Source organism: Musca vetustissima, unplaced genomic scaffold (genome assembly GCF_032173495.1).
Source record: "Musca vetustissima isolate MV318-11 ecotype Yass unplaced genomic scaffold, APGP_CSIRO_Mvet_v1 utg21019, whole genome shotgun sequence".
NCBI classification, from domain to species: domain Eukaryota; kingdom Metazoa; phylum Arthropoda; class Insecta; order Diptera; family Muscidae; genus Musca; species Musca vetustissima.
The window spans coordinates 204,210-224,854 of NW_026879294.1; positions in this window are offsets into that span (position 1 = coordinate 204,210).

A 20,645-nucleotide genomic window follows, 5' to 3' on the forward strand; every position below is an offset into this window, starting at 1 on the left:
CAGCACAGTCATCATCGGCGAGAACAAGAAAATGTTAAGAGCTGGAAGAAAAACAGATAACTGTTCATCAATTCATTCGTTATTATCATAGTGATGGTGGTGCCGATGTCGGAACTCTGGTGCCATCAGATAAATTTCATTTGCAGTATTTCGTTCCAACATTCATTCATTCACTCATTCGTTCGTTCTTCCGTGCATGCCATCGTCCATGCATCATGCACTTCCAACCATCCGTCCACCATTTGGGTTACTACATCGGTTGTTGCTTGGTAGGTTTGTTCATTCTCTTCTTTTTTTGTTGTTGTTTCACCATTCATTCCATTGTGCCATTCATCATAATTGCGATTTGCTATCATTTAAAACAATTTTCATTTTTCATTTCTGCCGAGGATGATGGTGATGCAGTCAAACTTCAGTATTGTCGGCATTTGTTTGTATTTCGCCTTCTTCGTCTTGTATTCATTGTTAGTAGTTTTATTTTTTTCGTTTTTGTTTCCATTTTTTACTTTGCCCTTCCTCTTCCTATTCTATTCTTTTGTTTTATTTTGATTGACCTCACTACGTGCGTCATCAAAACATAGGGATTTACCTTACTGATGGATATTTTTGCATGTTGAAACACATATGTGGCAATTCAGCCGGGGTGAAATTTAATGTGTATTAAATTCAGCTGAATAAAATTTTATTTGGATTGCATGGAATTAAACTCAGATAACACTAAATGCAGCTGGATAGGGTATATATCAATTCAGCTTGAATTTTTATAGAGAGAAATTAAAATATATCTCAATAGAACGCAATTCAGCTAAATGGAAACAAAGACTTTCTTAGATAAATTCGAATTCAGAATTAAATCCTAATTTTAATAACTGCATTAAACTGGTAAGAATTGTATTTTTCTTCGATAATATTTAATTCAGCTGAATAAAATCAGCATGCTGTTGGTGGACATTGCATTTAATGCGGATAAAAGCCTATTAAGTACACATCCGTTCAGCACGGTAAAATAGGAGCTTTGTAAAGAAACTCAATTCAGCTGAGAAGAATGGGAATATTGCGTATATTAAAATATTTTCAGCACTTAATTTGGTTAGTATTTAAAAAAAGGTTTAAGCTGAATAAAATCTTTATATTTTATAATACCATTAAATTCTTAGATAAAATTCTATTAATATGAACCAGTAAAGGAGCTTAGTTTGAAAAAAGTCAAATTCAGCTGAGAAGGATTTGCACTTTTATATAAAATTTCGTTCACAAACCACAATCCAACTTGATGACATTGAATTTGTGTTTCATATTTGTAAATTCAGCTGAGAAAAATGTTACATTTATTACATAAAATTCAATTTAGATAATTTGATTTGAAATTTACAAAAATTAAACTCAATTCAGCTAGGCAGAAAGTGATTTTTTCTTACAAAAAAGTCAATTTAGTCACAAATAAAAAATTCTCTGAAAAATCTTAATTCGTCTAAATTAATCCTATTATATAAAATTATATATCAATATCAAATCAGCTAAACTGAAAGGGATCATAAAAATCAAGTCAGAAGGAAAACATTAATTTTTTCTATTTGAATTAAAAAATACTCTGAAAAATTTTGCTTTACCTGCAATTCAGCTAAAATAACTCCTATCCTATTATATATATATACATATAAATATATATATATAATAAATAATAAAAATCCAGTTAGATGGAAAACATTACATTTTTCTGTGATAAAGGTCAATTCAGCTGAGACAAAACGCAATTCTGATATAAAAATCAATTCAGCTGGGAAAAATTTTGTTTTTATTGCATTAAAATCTGTCTCAATAGATAAAAAAATAAATTAAGTTTAATCCCGTTGGGAGGTAAGGCATTTTTAGGAAATTGAGTCAATTCAGCTGAGGAGAATTAAAAATTATTTGCTTAAAACATTATTATGTCGAATATAATTTTAATTGTTTAAATATTTTGATTCTGCTGCGAGATAGTTGCAAAAATAAATTCAATTCAGCTGAATCATATTTATTTTTTTATATAATAGAACATCACAATGTTTTCCTCGTTTAAATTCGTGTCAGTTGGGCAGAATTGAAAAATGACATAGATAGAACTTAATTCAGCTGAATAATTTTTGCATAAATTAGAGTTTCAGAAGCAGCAGTATATTGCATTGTCTAATTTTTGTTCATGCAAGTCCTCTTAGAAAGGAAGAATCGGGTCATTTTGCTTTTGCCGCTATAACCGATATGTCGTAATAAGCGATTTTTGTAATTAGCGACTTCGATTGTAATTTTATATGACAATAGCTGAATACAGTCTATCGACATTGTATTGTCCTAAATAAATTAATTCAGCTGGGCGTATAATAGGAATAATCCTATTCCGCTGCGTGCTGTTGTAATTTCCTTTTACAATTATTGTTTTCTTTTGCAAAACGAAATTTTGTTATATAATATTATATTTCGCCGAACAATATTGGAGTTTTACTAAGTAAAACTTTATTCGGCAATACGCAAAATCATTTTATGGGTAGATAAAACCCGATTCAGGTGTAAAAGCTTTGAATTTTCATTGAAAACATACATTCAGCTGCATGGAATTGGATTTTTCTTAGATAAAACTTCATTCAGTCAGAGTTGGGATTTTTTTAATATTACTATATGCAATATTCAGCTGGATTGTATTTTCAAATCATAATACTTAATTCAGAAAAGAGAATTTGGAAAATTAGTTTAATTTCTTATTGTTTTAAAGACCACAGAAAAAATGCTTCCATCTGAGAGACACCCAAGAAGTTCCATGATATTCAATTTCATCTTTATGATTGGTCCTTTTTAGAACGTTGTCGAACTCGTCAAATAAAAATGTATTTTTTTACTTACCACTAGAAATATTAATAAAGCTGTCATAATATTTTGTTCCTGAAACTTACCTGAAAGAAAAGATAATAGAAATGATTAATATACAAGCCTATATATATTTAACTGAGCTAAATTGCAATGCTCATGTATAAATTTTAATGAAGCTGTGATATATTCAAGTTTTCATAAATAAAACGTAATTCAGCTTAGCTGAATCGAGCTCTACAAATTCAAATTTTATTTTATACAAGCTGAATTGCCTTTGACTATATGCAGCTCTGATATATTCAAATTTTTATAAATATAAAATAATTCAGCTTAGCTGAATTACGTTTATATGAATTCTGCTGTATTAAATTCTATGTATTATAAATTTAATTTTTGATGAGCTGAATTGCATTTTTCTCAAATGGAGCAATTGTTTTTTTTTGCTCATAAAATACTGAATGATTTAAATGAAATTTTTTCAGCACGCTTCTATTTGTGATAAACGGGGCGGGGTTGTGGTGTTCATATATAGAAATTAAATATAATTCAATTCAGCTAAGCTGAATAGATGTATTGCTTGACAGCATTCAATTTAGGTGTCTTGAAATGTTGTTTTTGGTTGATACATTCCGTTTAGAATAGATAAAATGTCAATTCAGCTTAAATATATTTTTTATTTCCTTTGAATAACTTCATTGATGCGGCTTTAATACAAGTGTTCTTCACCAATATATTTTCTCCCTTTTTATCAATTTATTCCTATTTATTTTATTTACCAAAGTCCAAAGTATTTTTATTTTCGCCGCATGGTGAAATTTGCAAGCCCTACTTAAATCACGCCATTGTCATTGTTCTGAAAATAAAAAATAAACAGACGAAGACTCGAAAAAAAAACAACTTCTGCAGCAACAATAACATCACGTCCATTTGGACACAAATACACACACGCACTTGTTTGAATTTTATGTTCACAGTACCATCGTTCGAACATGTGTGCAGGGATGAGCGAAAAACAACGGAATGAATTTGAGTGAATGTACAAACAAATAAAATCCATTACCTGAAAGAGAGATTAACGTTAATACCAATTTTACCGAGTGAACAATTTTTACAACGCTTTTCCGCCACAACAACAGCCATCGGTGTTATTGTTTTGTTATAACTGCGAGGAACGCGTTGAATTAAATTACTGAGGTTACTTTTTTAAGCTACTCTAAACCTTCAGCAATGTGACAGGATGGCGGACGAGAGGAAGGACACGTGGCTGCCTGTAGCACCGCCAGAACCTACTACATTATCTGTGTGCCTTCTTCATGTGGTTGTTATCACATAAATAGGTATTTTTTGTGGAGATCAAGTAAAATGTTTTTTTTTTCACTTGAAGAGGCCTTGAGATATTTACAAGGAAACTCATTGACAACGGTGAGTGAGGGAGATAACATTTGACTTTATTTTCATCGAAGAGGAAACAAGAGATAATTTCTGTTTCACACACAAATGGAATTCCTTTGAAGTAAAGGTCGGAAGGAAGTGCAGGTGTTGTATTGTAAAGTTGCGTTTTTTTAATCAGCAATAAATGTTATCACCGTCATAAGAAATTTAATTGTCTATGTTAACAAATTCGTAGCAAATTTTATGTGATGAAATATTTCTGATCATTCCTTGAAATAATCAATATCAAATAGATGTATTCGAAGGTCATATGAGGTGTAGCCGAGGCAACGGTGAATAGAGATTGACTTACTTACATAGCTGGCTCGAGACAGACCATTTGTTCCATAAGCCGAGCTTAAAAATATTTTTTCAAGCGCGTCAGTCTTTTGCGCAGCTCTTCCAATTTAAAAGACCCTGTTTCGAAGTGTAGTCTTCTACTTAATCTTTCCATCGAATTCGTGGCTGTTCCCTTCTGCGTGAACCAACAGTTTATTCGCTTTTATATTTCTTTTGAACTGGGACATCGTCATTCATTATCACAACATGACCTAGCTACCGTAGTCGCTGCAGCTCGATACGTCTGACTACCGCTGTCCGAGAATAGATGGTACAACTTGTGGTTCATTCGACGTCGATATTCACCGTCAACGCAGATAGACCCATAGATCTTTCGGAGAATTTTCTCTCAAACACTCTAAGAGCTGCCTTCTCTACTTGCGCAAGTTACCATGCTTCAGATCCATACGCCAGCACGGGTAGTATCAGCGTCTTGCAAAGTGTAAGTTTGGTCTGGCTACAGGTGGCCTTGTTTTTGAATTACTTACTCAGACCATAAGGATGGCCAAAACTATCCTTCTCTGAATTTCAAAACTGTTGCCATTCGTTTTATTTATGACGGTACCTATGTATATAAAATCGTTTACCACCTCGAAGCTGTAGTTTTCAAGTTCCACACTTGGTCCGAGTCTACTAGACGTCTTGCGCGTAGATACCATCAGATTGGTCTTCTTGCCATTTACTACCAGACCCAGTTTGACAGACTCCTTCTCAATTTGTTCAAATGTGGCTGTTACCGCTCGCAATATACGACCCATTATATCGATATCATCGGCGTAGGGGAGTAACATGTGTTATTTGGTGTACAGAGTGTCATTTCTGTTCACATTTGTCTCTCGTATGTTAAAAAGGTCACACGACAAACTGTCATCTTGTCTGAATCCTCGTTCAGTATTGAAGGGCTCCGAGAGGTCATTTCCGACTTTAACGTCTGACCTTGTGCCAGTTAAAGTTATCCTGCATAACCGTATTAATTTTGCAGGAATGCCAAACGCAGACATGGCTTTAAACACCTCTGAGCGGATTGGGCTGTCGTATGCGGATTTGTAGTCGACGAAAAGGTGGAATGTATCGATGAATTTTTCGTGGGTCATTTCCATAATTTGGCGCAGAGTGAAAATCTGGTCAATGGTGGATATTGCAGGCCTGAAACCGCATTGGTTTGGTCCAATAATGTCAATTGACCATTGACTTGGCATTCTTCCAGCCAAATTGTACTAATCAGCTGGTGCATGCTCCTGACCAGCATCTGGTCACCGGTCATACATGAATAGTTCGGCTGGTAACCCTTCGGCACCTGCTGCTTTTTATTGTTCAATTAATAGCTCTTCTGACCTCTTCTTGGCTAGGTGGTATACTCTCTACACCGTCATTGCTTGTTGGTTCTGGGGTATTTTCTTCACCGCCACTATTTGATACCAGGAGCTTTTCAAAATGTTCCTAACAGATCCTCAACACGCTGTCTGTATCTGCCACACAGGTTTCCTTCTTCTCTATAGGAGGATGCGCCTACGCCAAAGCATTCGGTTTGGCGTTTCACTCCTTGGTAAAATTTCCGTACTTCATTCTGACTCCTGCACATCTCGATTTGCTCACGAGGCCTTTGGTACCCAAGTGTTGACTTTGCTGCAGTTTGTAGGGAGTGGGCAATTCTTTGCCATTGTGCGTCTACATTATAATCTGGACAAGGAGTGCTTTGGACTAGCAAGTGGGTAAGTTGGGCGGAGAAGGTTTCTGCCACCTGTTATGTTTGCAGTTTTTCGACGTCGAGTTTCCGTGTTGTTTTAGATTGCACCTTTGGTGCTACATTAAGACGAGTGCGAACCTTGGTTGCTACAAGGTAATGGTCCGTATCAATATTCGTTTCTGGTTTTCTTTTTCGTTGCTTTTTCATAGTATGAGGGGTTTCCGTGTGTGGTCAACTAACCCGACGCCTCAATCCATTTTTTTATTTTTAGTTCTTATGGGTGAATTCGCGGCACATATCAACTCACTATTTGAACGGATGATGAAAGTTGCTACCCCAGGTGACACCGCGAGGAGGTCAGCGTCCAGAATTGAGATGGAAGAGGGTCCAAGGTAAGCCTGGGCTTTGTCATGTTTAAGCCAATCAGAGCCGTTGCTTGGTATATATCATCCTATTCTCACGCAAAAGAGATTATGCATGATATAATATTCGTCCCCTAGGTTGAGGTCCCGGAAGAGGCAGCGAGGTAGGAATTCTGGAGCTGACAGCGAGGATTCCAAAGTGTTTTTGGAAACGTGTTCCCCTCAACATCAGCTTGTCGACTAAAGTCGATTCATGTGGGCTCTTCTGTCTTGAAAGAGCCCAAATTATCAACTAATATACTCGACGGTCCCTAATGACTAGAGGCTAGGTGTTGATGGCGGTTACATAGGAATTATCCTCCTCGTCTGTCATTGGGGTTTTGTCCCATATGAGATGCCCACTCGACTTAAACGGAAACGGCCGTACACCTCATTTAGACTGAATAGAGATTCACTCTTTAGGTTACCTATCTAATACAATCAGTTCAATGAGTCCTCCGTTCGAATAAAGTTGGTACCTTGACTGCAAACCACATACACTGATAAGCACGAGTTCGCATAACACCTCAGCGTTAGGAGGTCATCCTTTTGGGTAGGAGCCCATGATATTCGGGTTATACTAAAGAACCAAAACTTCGCCTCTTTAGTCCAGAAGTTCATTAGCACTCAGCCATTTCATCTGTTCACCTTTACTTTAAGGTAATTTTAATTTGGCTAAAAAATTAATTTATTTATAATTTTTAATTATTTTTTCTAATTTTTAGGACTTTTTTAATTTGTAGACCTTGGTTAGCTTTCACTGTCGTAAGCATATTCGATTTATACATGTTTCGAATATTTTAAGCGTGATTTTCCCACATTTTAGAGTTTGGCAATCTCGATCTTAAAATGGTTCTATATTTTTCGGTTAGCTCAGTAAAATGAACTCGGTAGTCTAGTTCCTTGTAGTTTAAATTGTTCATTGGTACACGTCAATTAAATCGGCTGGGTGACATAATTCTGCTTATATGAACCAATAGGTCAAATGGAACTAGGCGAACGAGAGCAAAACGGAACTACTGGGGCAAAAAGAACTAGATGAACCGAACCTAGTACCAATCGTTCCTTTTGCGAAATAGTTACTTTGAACTAGTTCGTTCAAGAACAATCCAAATCTATTTGAAATTAGTGATTTGTAATTACGTCTGTTAATTACGTTTGTTAATTACGTCCTATAACCAATTATTCTCATAATGTAGGAAAATAACATTGACTAGCTGCTCGGATGAATTTTAACAATATTCCCATTATCTGTTATGAATGGTCTTCTCATCCGTTCATTTACATCCATGATGACAATTTATGGTTCTTAGCATTATGATAAGCTTGGGAATTTCTTCAGATGTTTAGCACTTTTAGATACGCCAATCAACATCGATGATTTGTGTTATCCAACTAACAAAAAAATATATATATTTCAGTGAACGATGAACGTATCCGGAGGAAATAACCAACCAAAACCAGTTTTCCGATATGTATCTTCGCAAGTAGGTACTAAACATTTATTGCAATATATAACTAAAAAAAACTTATAAAACGTTCAATTAACATCATCGTCATCTATACTAAAATAAACCTTGAAAAGAAATAAATGAAAAAAACATTAGAAAAAGAAATTGGAAACCACAATTGATGATGATGCTGACGAAATTATCAATTGATTGATGCTAAAGAAGACACTTCAGCAGCAACGATGAAGAAGACAAATTATATTTTAAAAAAGTTGAAATAAAAACAAATCATCTTCGTTTTTTTGTTTTCATTTTTTTTTTTAATCAATCAATAATTTTTTCACAAACGAACACACATATGTATGCACAGACTCCATTGCTCAGCTGATACAGAGAGTCTCCCACACCATCAAATGTGGTTGGGAGAGTGCTACCAATATTTTTGTATTGACTTGTCTCTTGTTATTATTCTCTATCAGTGTTGCCGAAAGTGGGCATTTATGCCCGAAAATGGGCATAAAAAATTTAAAATTTTGGACTTGGGCGCATTTTGGGAATTTTTTCGTTTCCGGCACATTTAAATTTTTTTATATATTTGTTTACCCTACACAAATATGTTGTGAGAAATTTTATTGTCCCAAGAGTTTGTAAAACAGCGAAATATTGCTCCAAGACCACCGATATATTTCGACTAGCTGATTTGATTTAGACCTGTTTTTCCGCCTGTATGTCCATTATAATTTGTATGGATTAATCGCCATTTGTATGTGGATCAGGTTCTATACAAAGACGACTCTTATATTTTCAAATGGATCTAAAACTTTATTTTTGTCTGTAATTCTGGTTGCTCTCGAGATCACAATTATGACCCGAACAAGACTAAACTTTACATGGGAAAAAATCATGGATGTTTATGTTTGATTCTAATCGCTCTATAGACCATGTGTATGATCTGTAAACCATGTAATTTAAACGGAAAGTGGATCTGGGCATCGAAGATCATGTCATTCTATGGTGGACATGTTTTCTCCACGAACATATGATAAAATAAATAATTTGTACTTTGAAATCATTTCAACTATCTTTACGTGTGTAGTCGTATATACCAAAATGTTCATATGTAGACAAACTTGACTGAAAATGTATATCCAGGGTCTGTGTGTAGGGTATTGTATGGTCAGCCATGTCCGAATATTCCGTTCCGCTTCCTGGTTTTATTTTAGGTCATTCAGTCGGTTTTCGACATATATATATATATATATATATATACCCGGAATCTAGGTTTTGAAATTACACTCTATATCCAAGGTGGAACTTTTTTATTATATTGTGACCGATAATTGCACCAAAATTTATATTAAGTATAAGTATTAAGGTCTTTCATGTTTAGACCACACATTATTTACCATTCGCTTTATATGTATAAGGTACATGTTTTTATCAAAGAGTTATGCCATAGAGGCCACATATTCGGATTAAATGCAAATTTGGTGAAATATTACGATGTACAATCAATGCATCAAATCAATATTTACAACCTTTTAAAATGTTGACCTGAAGCAATGACCCTGAAGTAATGACCCTGAAGTAATGACCCGTGGGTTCGAACTTGATCTAGGTTTGGTAAAAGTATTTGGAAAGTTTGAATCAGACATTCCGTTCATCTGATATAGGATGAAAAAAATTTCGACACAGAAGGTTTTCTCCATCTCCGAACTTGATTTAAATTTGGAAGAAATATGATGATGTGCTAAGTTTGTATGAGATCGGTTACTTCTTTCGAAAGACATCATGCGCACCGGATGACTGGACAGACAGACAGACGGTCATTTGTAAATGGAATGGAAATTGAAAAAAATTAGAACAAAAAGGACCCTTGCTTTTAATATTTAACGCACCGGATGACTGGACAGACAGACAGACGGTCATTTGTAAATGGAATGGAAATTGAAAAAAAAATGGAACAAAAAGGACCCTTGCTTTTAATATTTAACGTCAGTGTATACTTTTTGAATTTTTGGGCATAAATTTTTATTTTGGGCACTTTTTGGGGAAATTTTGGGCGGAAATAAAATTTTCAAACGGCAACACTGTTCTCTATTCCTTTTTTTACACTTTTTTCTCCAGTTTTCGATTTTCTCTCTCTCACCCTCTCTATCTGTCTCACTTGTATGTTGGCAAGTAAATTTTGTGTGGTATCTACAACAGAATATAAATTCCAACAGATGTTCAGAGTAAAGTAATTTAAGACAAGGCAAAAAATCAGCTGTTTTAGAATAACAACAGACAGAGGCACGCACGCACACACACACAAACTCCCATCTGGGGGCTGGTGGTTTAACCAACAACAATAACATGAAATGTAACAGCATTGCGTCAACTGCTCTGCCGACGCTGGCTGCACAGTAACTGAACAGCTGACTGTCCAAATGAGAGCATACAAATACAGAGAATGAGAGAAGAGACCGACCACTTGTCAAAAATAACTGTAAGCCACTAATGCACAAAATAGTACGATAGCGGTGATGGCCAAACACGTTTTCTCTTTGTCTCTCTTTGCGTCAGTCATTTTTGTTGATGATCTCTCAGTTACGCTCTCACGCACTTACTCTTAATTTAGTTCTGTTCAACACTGCTGTAAGCTAAGTAAGCGAGAGATTGTCTCAGTTGTTTTATGTAAAAATGGAGAAACAACGAAGAAGAAGAAGCAACCAGAAACCTAACAGCTGTTCACATTGTTTACATTTACAATGGAATACAACAAAAACGAAACAGAAATACACCGAGAAATTTACAGGGTATTTTGTCAACCAGAGATAACCCCTTAATTGATTTGCTTGTACACACACACACTGACACATTTTGCCTACATTTTTATCTACAAAACTGCTGTGGATGTTCATGAAATTTATACACTGCGCAAAAATGTTCTCTTGATGTTTGATTGCGTATTTTCAGTTTTGTAGTTGTCCAATGGGGTTAGTTGGTTGAATGGCTAGTGTTACCATTTCTGTATTCGTTTTCCTACCAAAAATGGAATTAAAAAAGTAAAAAACGTCGGTTAATTCTCTCCTCGTTGAGGTAAAAATTCACAATACCTTAAATCGATCGGAACTTCCAGAAAGAAAACTCATTTAGAGCTTGAATCTTGAATTTACTGGAAATGACACGTGACGTGGGATTACAGTTATATGGGCATTTGAGTATTGTCTATATAGTCGGGGTTCTATTTCTATGAATTTTTGTTAGAGAAATTTGATACTCAATGAGAATCCAATGTGCATAAACTCCCCATATTACTGAAAATCCTTTAGTACTGTTATATTGCGGCCCATTTGCTACCTAATTGGAAACCAAAATACAAGATTATAGCTGATTCAGTTTAAAAGCGTGCTTAAAATTCCCTAAATGCCGAATAATGAAAGGAAGTGTCGTTATAAGGGGGCACTCCGAAATATACCAAATTCAATATACCCAAACCCAATAACAAATTCAGTTAATTCAGTTGAAAAACGTGTCCAAGTTCCTCTAAATATCGAATATTGCGGGTACCGTTATATGAGGCTATACCAAATCATGGGCCGATATAACCCAATTTCAATACTAAAAATCCCTGAAGTATTAGCAATGTATTCTATCTTAAATATTGCTATACATATGACTTCACAGACGGACATTGCTTAATCCATATAGAATTTTATTCTAATTGCAAAGATAATAAATGCAGTATAACTTTTTCGAAAATAAACCTATGGTGCTGGTTTTTTCAGTTTTCAATCGGGTAATTTATTCGATTAAAAAAGCTAAAGCATAAATGCAAAATTCATTTTGATTTAAGGGATACCCCCCCCCCCCCCCCCCCCCCCCCCCCCCCCATTCACGATTTTAATTTTTCAAGATTTTCAATGGGCTGGTAAATGAATACAAATGCTTGTTAAGGTTTGTAACTTTGCACATATATAATTGAAGATTTAAAAGAGAAGGAAAATAATTTACAAAAAATGTTTGTTATTTTTGTTGTTGTTGTTTTTTGTAATTAAAGAAAAGTCCTTATTTTTGATGGCGGGCATGATAACTCCTCACTGGAACATCGGAATCCGACAATTCCAAGAAAGAGTACATGTCTGGCTCTCGTATGACCTAGGATTATTGACTTCGCTCTTAAATTAACAAAATCGTGGACCTTTGAAAAAATATTTTTGGAAAATCGCCGATTTTTATCAAAAACCAAGTTAAAAAATAAGGAAGATCTTCACCGATTGGCTTTATCCTAGTTCATACGAGAGCTATACACTCCCAGAGAAACGTTGCAAAATTTGGAACCGATTATTAGTTTTTGAGTTATCGTGCCCGCCATTCGCAAAAAAATGTTTAAAGAAAAACGCGTTTAAAGTTTGAGAAGCCCTTCAGCAGAAGCCCTGGGCAGCATGTAGTAGTGTCAATAATGGTATTGGTCTGTTTTTCTTTTTTCGAAGTTCGATCTATTTTAATTTCTTATTTATTTCTGAAAAAACTTTCACTATAAGTTTATTAAAAAATACAGGTCATTCATTCAGTTTGCAATTTCAGTGGCTTTAGTTTTGGTCACCAGTGTATTTAATATACACTCCAACTCTGGTAGGTCAAATAAGTTACTACCAGAATTAAAAAAAATATATATTATGGAAAACTGCGACAAACCTAAAATGTTCTCATAAAATTTGAACTGCGATGGTCGGATTTTTAGAATACTTGAGAAAAATAATAGGATTCAAGGTTTACTTTTTTACTTGCAAAACCAATTATCACAACAATGGCTGGGACTAGGTGATGTGAGACATCTGGATGCAAAACCTCAAAATCTATCTGGTCTGTAAAATATCTCCTAGTAACAATGATATGATGTTGTGGGTAGAAATCATAACAACTCACAGCATAATAGTATATCCCATTTCCTAGTGGGAAATCAATGAAGTGGACTACTGCCGTCTATAAGAGGATGATGAAGAGATGAAATTCGACTGTTTGGTAGATATGAGATTCCCATTATCGTTTATAGCTTTGTCAACAATTGTCATGGCTGAGTTACCAAAACCTAACCTCAAACCTCTCGTTCTCTAACTCTATATCTTCTCCATCGTCCTTCTGGTTTGTAATTTTATTATATTTTCCGGATGGAAATAAGGGACCACTGACTTCTGAGTGAGGCGACCACTAGACGCTTCTGTTGATATTACGTAAAAACATGAACCAATATTGACAAATTTATTGGAAATAAACGTTGGTGGAACCTTATTATTATTCATCAAAATACTGAAAATTGGGTAACCATTGTATGGAGGATATTTCATAATATTGATCTATAAAGAACATTTTCTGAAATTATATTTTTCACTATCCAAGAAGCCAGAATGCCAAAATACAGCTATTTCCACAAACATCATTACATCGTATTTTGCAGAAAGGTACAAATATGTAAGGCTAAAATGCAAAAACTCAAACCGGTCGAACTCAAAACATTGTGTCTTTGCATCAGGTCCTTCGAAAATACATGAAAATAAACCGAAATTCCATCGAAAAATCATGTTGACCTGACCCATACTCTACCTCTGTGGGTCGTCAAGAAGCAATTTTTTTCGCATATGAAGTTCAGAAACTCCGAGTGTGATGGTTGTGATCAGAAACTCCGAGTGTGATGGTTGTGAAACCTCTTCATTATCATTATATTCGTGGCCATTAAATAGAATTTATAAAAAAAGAATTGTTCTTTATAGACTTAGTAATATTAAATAGTATTGCAAAAAAATATTTCCCAATTAGATGTTTCTAGAATGCAATTATTTGTCAGAATTATAACTTTGCATGGATACCTTTACTACATAAAAACGTTTTTAATTAGTTTGAAATGACCTGTACACACGTAAGGACCAATTTTAGACCATAATTGCTTGTTCAGGTTGATTTTTTATTTATTGACGTTATTAAATTTATATGCCGCCCACCTACGTTCGATTAGACTAAAGACTGGTGATTGGAAGGTGACACGTGTCGGCAATTATACACAAAGCCACAAAAAAAATTTATGAGTTTTGGGGGTCTTTTTCCATACCATACCAAGGTATTCAACGTTTCAACTTCGATTTTAGTACAAAAGGTTACAATAGTTTCCTATTGATGCGAGTGCCAGGGCGAAACATTCGATGTATGAAATTGGATAACGACTCCAATATCGTGTTTCAATTGTACTCCGAGAAAAAATATTTATATACCTTTGAGAATTATAAACTTGAAAACACAATGGTATGTCAAGACTACAATTACTAATACCACATACTCTTTTATATTCTTCATCAGAATATTATATCGCTCCACATTTTGCAATTGGGTAGGAAATTTTTGTATCAGTTAAAAGCAAAGCCTCTATAAATTTATCCCTTTTATATAAATGGTACACCAAAGCCCTTATATTTCTTTCTTTCGATTTGCACGAAATTTTGCATACTGAATTGCGCCTAGATTTAGATATATCCCACATATATATTTTTTCTCCCGATTTTATGTAAATGGTGTATCCTATATTTGTGGTTCATTAAATATCGGTTAAACCGTTTCATATTTCGCTAAATCTACGATATAAATTGTTCAATTTCAAGCCATTAGTCCCCATAGAGCAAATTAATGCTCTAAAGCTCTTGAGGAAGTTAAAGCTCTGGTTACTACTTGGGAAGTAAAAGTGAAGTAAATATAGGTAATGAAAACTTCGATTAATTTTGCATTCACATTCCTCAAGACTCAATATTGCCAATGTATATGAGTGGTGGTATATGAGACTTCTCATTCCAAAGATAAGTAGGTAGAGAGACACTTTTCAAAAAATTTACTGTTTGGAATTACTATACTGAAATCTTCAAATGAGGTAAATTGGTATATTGTAATTTCGGGACTTACATTTCCCATAATATTACCATTACTAATTACGAGATCTTCTTCGCTTCTTGGTCTCAGAGCACTTCTGTTTTATTGAAACTTAACCAAATGTTCCAGTGGTTGGAGATTTGGCAGCAGGTTAAAAGCAGGAGGAGATCGCCAAATCCACTCAATAAAAGTTTTTTTTTCAAAAAAAAAAAAAAAAAACGTCCATCCAAGAAAGGTTCAAAGCTGATGGAGATGTACTTTTAGGAGCCCTAGTTTTAAGGAACCCCTCAAAGCAAGACTGTTGAATATCCAGTGGTTGACGATTTACGATCACGTTGAAATAAGTCTAAGGAATACTTATTGGAGCCCCCATTTGTAAGAAGCAATGCAGATCGATGACTATACAGTGGTATTTGGCTTCCAAGGAAAGCATCATTTGATAAGTATAAATTCAGACTTCGTAGTTTTGTCCGAAAGATCTTTTATTCCCATTTATAAAGAATTATCAGGACTAATGCATCATCGACATAAGCCATTGACTTCATTTTGGCTTCATCAAATTTCATTAGAATTTCATTTATTGCCACCAAGAACCAAAACAAAGAGTATGCCTCCTGCGTTGTACCTGTAATGACGGGTTTCATTATGGAACTCTCTCCAATGTGTAGTGATGATTCTGCTTTCTCAGAGTCGAGGAAACTTTACTGAGCTTGAAAGCCCCTTCAATATCAAGGAAAGCTGCCAAGGTGGAATCGTAATATTTCTTCCAAACTTAGTTCAAGTTCGAAGAAAAAAAAAGAGAAGGAGGAGATGACCGATATTCCCCGGTCATCTCCTCCTTCTCTTTTTGTCCCATAAAATGGTCAATATTGTGCTAATAATTAATTTTATAATATCATGCGACGGGCTATCAGATTTGAACCAAACTTTGCACAACCTATTATCTTTACCAAGCCTAGATCAAGTCCGAAGATGGGACCCAATGGCCCTCTCCTTCTTGTACCTTTCCCCCACGAATGGTCAATCTAAACTAATAAAGGGGTAAAGTGTTTGACTGACTTAGGGATTCATCAACGCCCAGACGAAACGGCTGAAGCTAGAATTTGGAAATTTTGGGTGAGGGTCACTCCTAGTCCGAACTTGTCAGATTTTTGGAAATTCTTTCTAGAATGGCACGAAAAGTACTAAATATGGTACCATTTGTATTTGGGAACCGTCGGAGCTAGAACTCTGAAATTCGGATTGAGGGTCATAAATGGAGTGTAGGATAGATGTACCAAAGGGTTTATGAAAGTCCGGACTACAAATAATCGAACAGTATTAAAATGTACTAAATTAGTTACAATTCAGCATGTAAACGAATAGAGCTAATTTGGAATGCGAATCAAGGTTGAGAAGTTGAGTCGATATTAGGAGGTGATTTTGGAATTGTACCGAATTTAGTAGAGTTTAGTACTTTTCGATTACATGACTAAGTATACAAAAAGTACTAAAATGTACTAAATTTGGTACAAATTGAATTTGGAGGAACGGATGGAGCTGGAATCCTCAAATTAATATTGCTGTTGAAGTATAGGATTGGTACTCCGACGGTAATGTACTACATTTGGTACAGTTTGGATTTAGATGAACCGATAGAGCTGGAGCACTGAAATTACGAAATAAGATTATTGTTGGAGTGTAGAATTGAGGTATTTCAATATTTTGGGAAATTTGGGATAGAGCTGAAACACTGAAATTTGGAAGTAAGATGTTTTGTAAATTTGTACTTATGGGTATTACTAAGTGGTACTAAATTTAATAAAATTTGAATTTAGATCTGGAATAGTAAACATTTATTTATTTTATATTAAAATTACTGTTGAAGTGAATTGGGGCATGGATGTAGTTTTGGAAATTTGGAATTTATTTGGAACCGTTACTATTTTTGGTACCATTACTAAATGGTACTAAATTTGATACAATTTGGATCTAGGTCAACCGACGGAGCTGGAAACCTGAAATTTGGAATTAAAATTACTTTAGGAGAATAGAATTTAAAAATTCGTACTTATGTGTACTAAATTTATTACAATTTCAATTTCGGATGAACTGAAGGAGCTAGAATCCTGAAATTAGGCAATAATATTTTCATTTGATTGCATGATGTAGGTAATAATGGAAATTTGTACTTATTGTACTAAATTTGATACAATTTGGATTTAGGTGAACAGATGTACTTATGATTGTTAAGGTAGGTAGTTATGGAAATTTACATTAATGTGTACTAACTGGTACTAAATTTGGATTTGTGTGAACCTATATTTGAAATTTGGATTTTTGGGAAAGAAATATAACAAGATTACAAAGTGTAATAAATAATACTAAATTTAGTAAAGAGTTAGATTTCTGTTGCGATCAGAATTGATGTGTAGTGTTGAGGTATAGAGATATTTGTGGAGATACATAATATAAGAGAAAATAGGTACCAAATGGTACTAAAATTTTAATTATGGCCGGTATTGTTTTTTTTTTAATAATTCCCATATTTACTAACGAAGTAGCGGGCATATGCTAGTATTTTGTAAACGTAATTTGAATGGAATAACCGACATTAATTACGAACATTAAATCCAAAACCTATATACCCATATACCTTATACAAAGCGAATAATAAAACCTGTGTGTAATTCCGAAGACCTCCCCAAACCATATGATGAGGGTATATATCTGTCGCCAACAATTGTTTTCTTTAAAATTAATATACTTATAGAAACGACCTTCCGATTTTCGATATTTCGAAGTATACAGCCGCAAGGTCCAATCAAATTGACAAAAAAAATCATATTTTTATAGACAAAATGTCATTAACATGGTAACCCTGCTTACAAGCCCACAATCCATTTGTTTATACTCCACTTTCATGGTAGCAATCCCTCTTTGGCATTGTTGTTGTTTTTGTTATTATTATTGTTGATGATGTTGTTTACCCTATTTTGCATCCTCTAAGGACCTTCTATTTGCAAATGTCCATCAGCAGCAGCATGTTGTCCTCTTCGTAGTCATCTCCTTTTTTGCTGTTGTCATTTTGTGCTTCTATGGGGTCTCTCTTTCTTTGTTTGTTTTTATGATTGTGTGTTAAACTATCTCTGCATCATGCATCGTTTCAATTCACATTCGCATTTAGAGATTCAATTCAGTCCAGTTTAGTTCCAAGAAGCCATAAACATAACCATGAAATGGACGACACACCAAAAACAAAACTTCCTTGGTTTTTAGTAGGCCACAAAGGAATTTGGCAGGAAGGACAGATCCGATACATACACAAAACTCAGGCACACACACACATATAAATAGCATTCTATTAGCCAGCCAAGACACATTTTTTCTAAACACAATATTTTGACCAACTCTGGACAACACCAAAAACCAAACGGAAGGGTATATAGCAACAACGGCAGCAAGAAAGGCACACATCCTTTGCATGTTAAGAAGCAGAAGAAGACGATGAAGGAAACATTTACGTTGCTCACCCATTCCGTATGTGAATAATGAACATTTTTATAGCTTTCAAATACACATGAAATGATGATAATATTGAAGATAAAAGACGACGATGAACGATGAAGTTTCTCCCCTTTTTTCGACTGGGTGGAATATTGTTATGGAGTTTGCTGGTCATTTTTATAGCACTTCCGGAAAGTACTTATAATGTAGTTGATGCTACTGGTGTTGTTGGTAGAGTTATTTGCTGTATTAACGCTACTTGTCTTCTTGCAATGAATGATGCATAATTTGAAATTGTGGCTTAAAGCCAAATACGAGTAGCAGCTAAGCTATGGCAAGGCTTATTCCCTGGGGAGAATTTTTATGTATAGAAGAAATGATGATGACGACGACGATGCTGCTGCTGCCGGTCAGAAGGTCAAAAAATGAAATCAACACACAAGTTCACTTGAAGAACAGAAAAACATGAAATTGAATATATGAAACTGGTTATATGTGTGTGTTGATTTCAAATAAATCTGCCTTATAGTCTTAAGGGAAAAATATAAAAATATGTATGTATGATGCCTGTGTGTGCTTATGCATCTTTTGGGACCAGTGTTGCCAATTTAGCACTTTTAGTGCTAGATTTAGCACTTTTTAAACTCGTTTAGCACCAAAAAAAGTGACCTAGCACCTAGCACTTTTTTTAGCATTTTTTTTTAGTAATTTTTTTATAATTTTTGTTTCATCCTAACAAATTTTCCCGTTTTTCGATTTCATATTGACGCATTGAAAATTCCCTATGTTTTACGCGATGAATTTGATTTTCCAATGTTAAAATAGAAAAATTCCGGGAAACATATATTTTTATAACGTTCACCACACTATGGTACAGGGTATTATGTCTTTGTGCATATGTTTGTAACAGGCAAAAGGAAACGAGACAGACACACGGTTCCTTTTGAGAATATGCATCGAATCACTTTTTAAGCCGATTTATACATGTCCGTCTGTAAATTGTAAACAAAGTACAACTCGCATTTTTGATTCGAATTGGATTAAATTTGACACCGCTCATTTATTTGGGGAAATAGGTTCAGATGTAGATATAGCTTCCATATATATTTTCGTCCGATTTTAGGTAAATAGGGCACACAAGGCCCTATATATCCTTCAATTTGCACGAAATTTGTGCATAGGGTAATGAATGAAGACCAGAACGACGTGTGTTAAATTTCGTGAAAATCGGTTCAGATTTAGATATAGCTCCCATATATATTTTCGTCCGATTTAATGTAAATGGTGCACCAAAGTCCCAATTAATCCTTCGATTTGCACGAAATTTGGCATAGCGTACTTAATTGAGTCTAGAATGATGGGTGGTGAGTTTCGAGAAAATCGGTCCAGATTTCGATATATGTAGCTCCCATACATATTTTCGTCCGATTTTATGTAAATGGTGCACCAAAATCCCTATATATCCTACGATTTGCTTGAAATTTTGCATATGGTACAGAATTAAGTCTAGAAAGATCTATGTTAAATTTCATGAATATCGGTTCAGATTTAGATATAGCCGATTTTAGGTAAATAGTGCACCAAAGTCCCTTTATATCCTTCGATTTGCACGAAATTTGGTATAGGATACTGAATTGAGTCTATGAAGAATTGAGAATAATGAGTGAAATGTTTCGGAAAAATCGGTTCAGATTTCGATATAGCTCCCAAATGTACATATATACTCACCCGATTTTGCATTAATGGTGTACCGAATTATTGTGTTTTGTTGAAATTGGTGCAGATGAAGCCATAGCTTCCATATGTATTTCGAAAGGGTGTCTGATTGAAATTGATTGATAATTGTCTTGGTTTGCTAACCTCCAAAATCCCGCAATGTGAAATTACAGTTACTTTGGGGTAATGGGGTACTGCCGTTAACCAGCCACCCTAAATATGTACATATATTAATAATTTCTGATAAGGAGATTTTTTACTCAATTTGAAAAATCAAATTAAAGCCAATTCGATTGTATAACGTGTTTATTAGGGCTACGCTTAATAGTGGATCAATGTTGATAATTTTTAGTAAGAAGACTTTCTACACAGGGAGAATCCGAAAAACAAAACCGCATA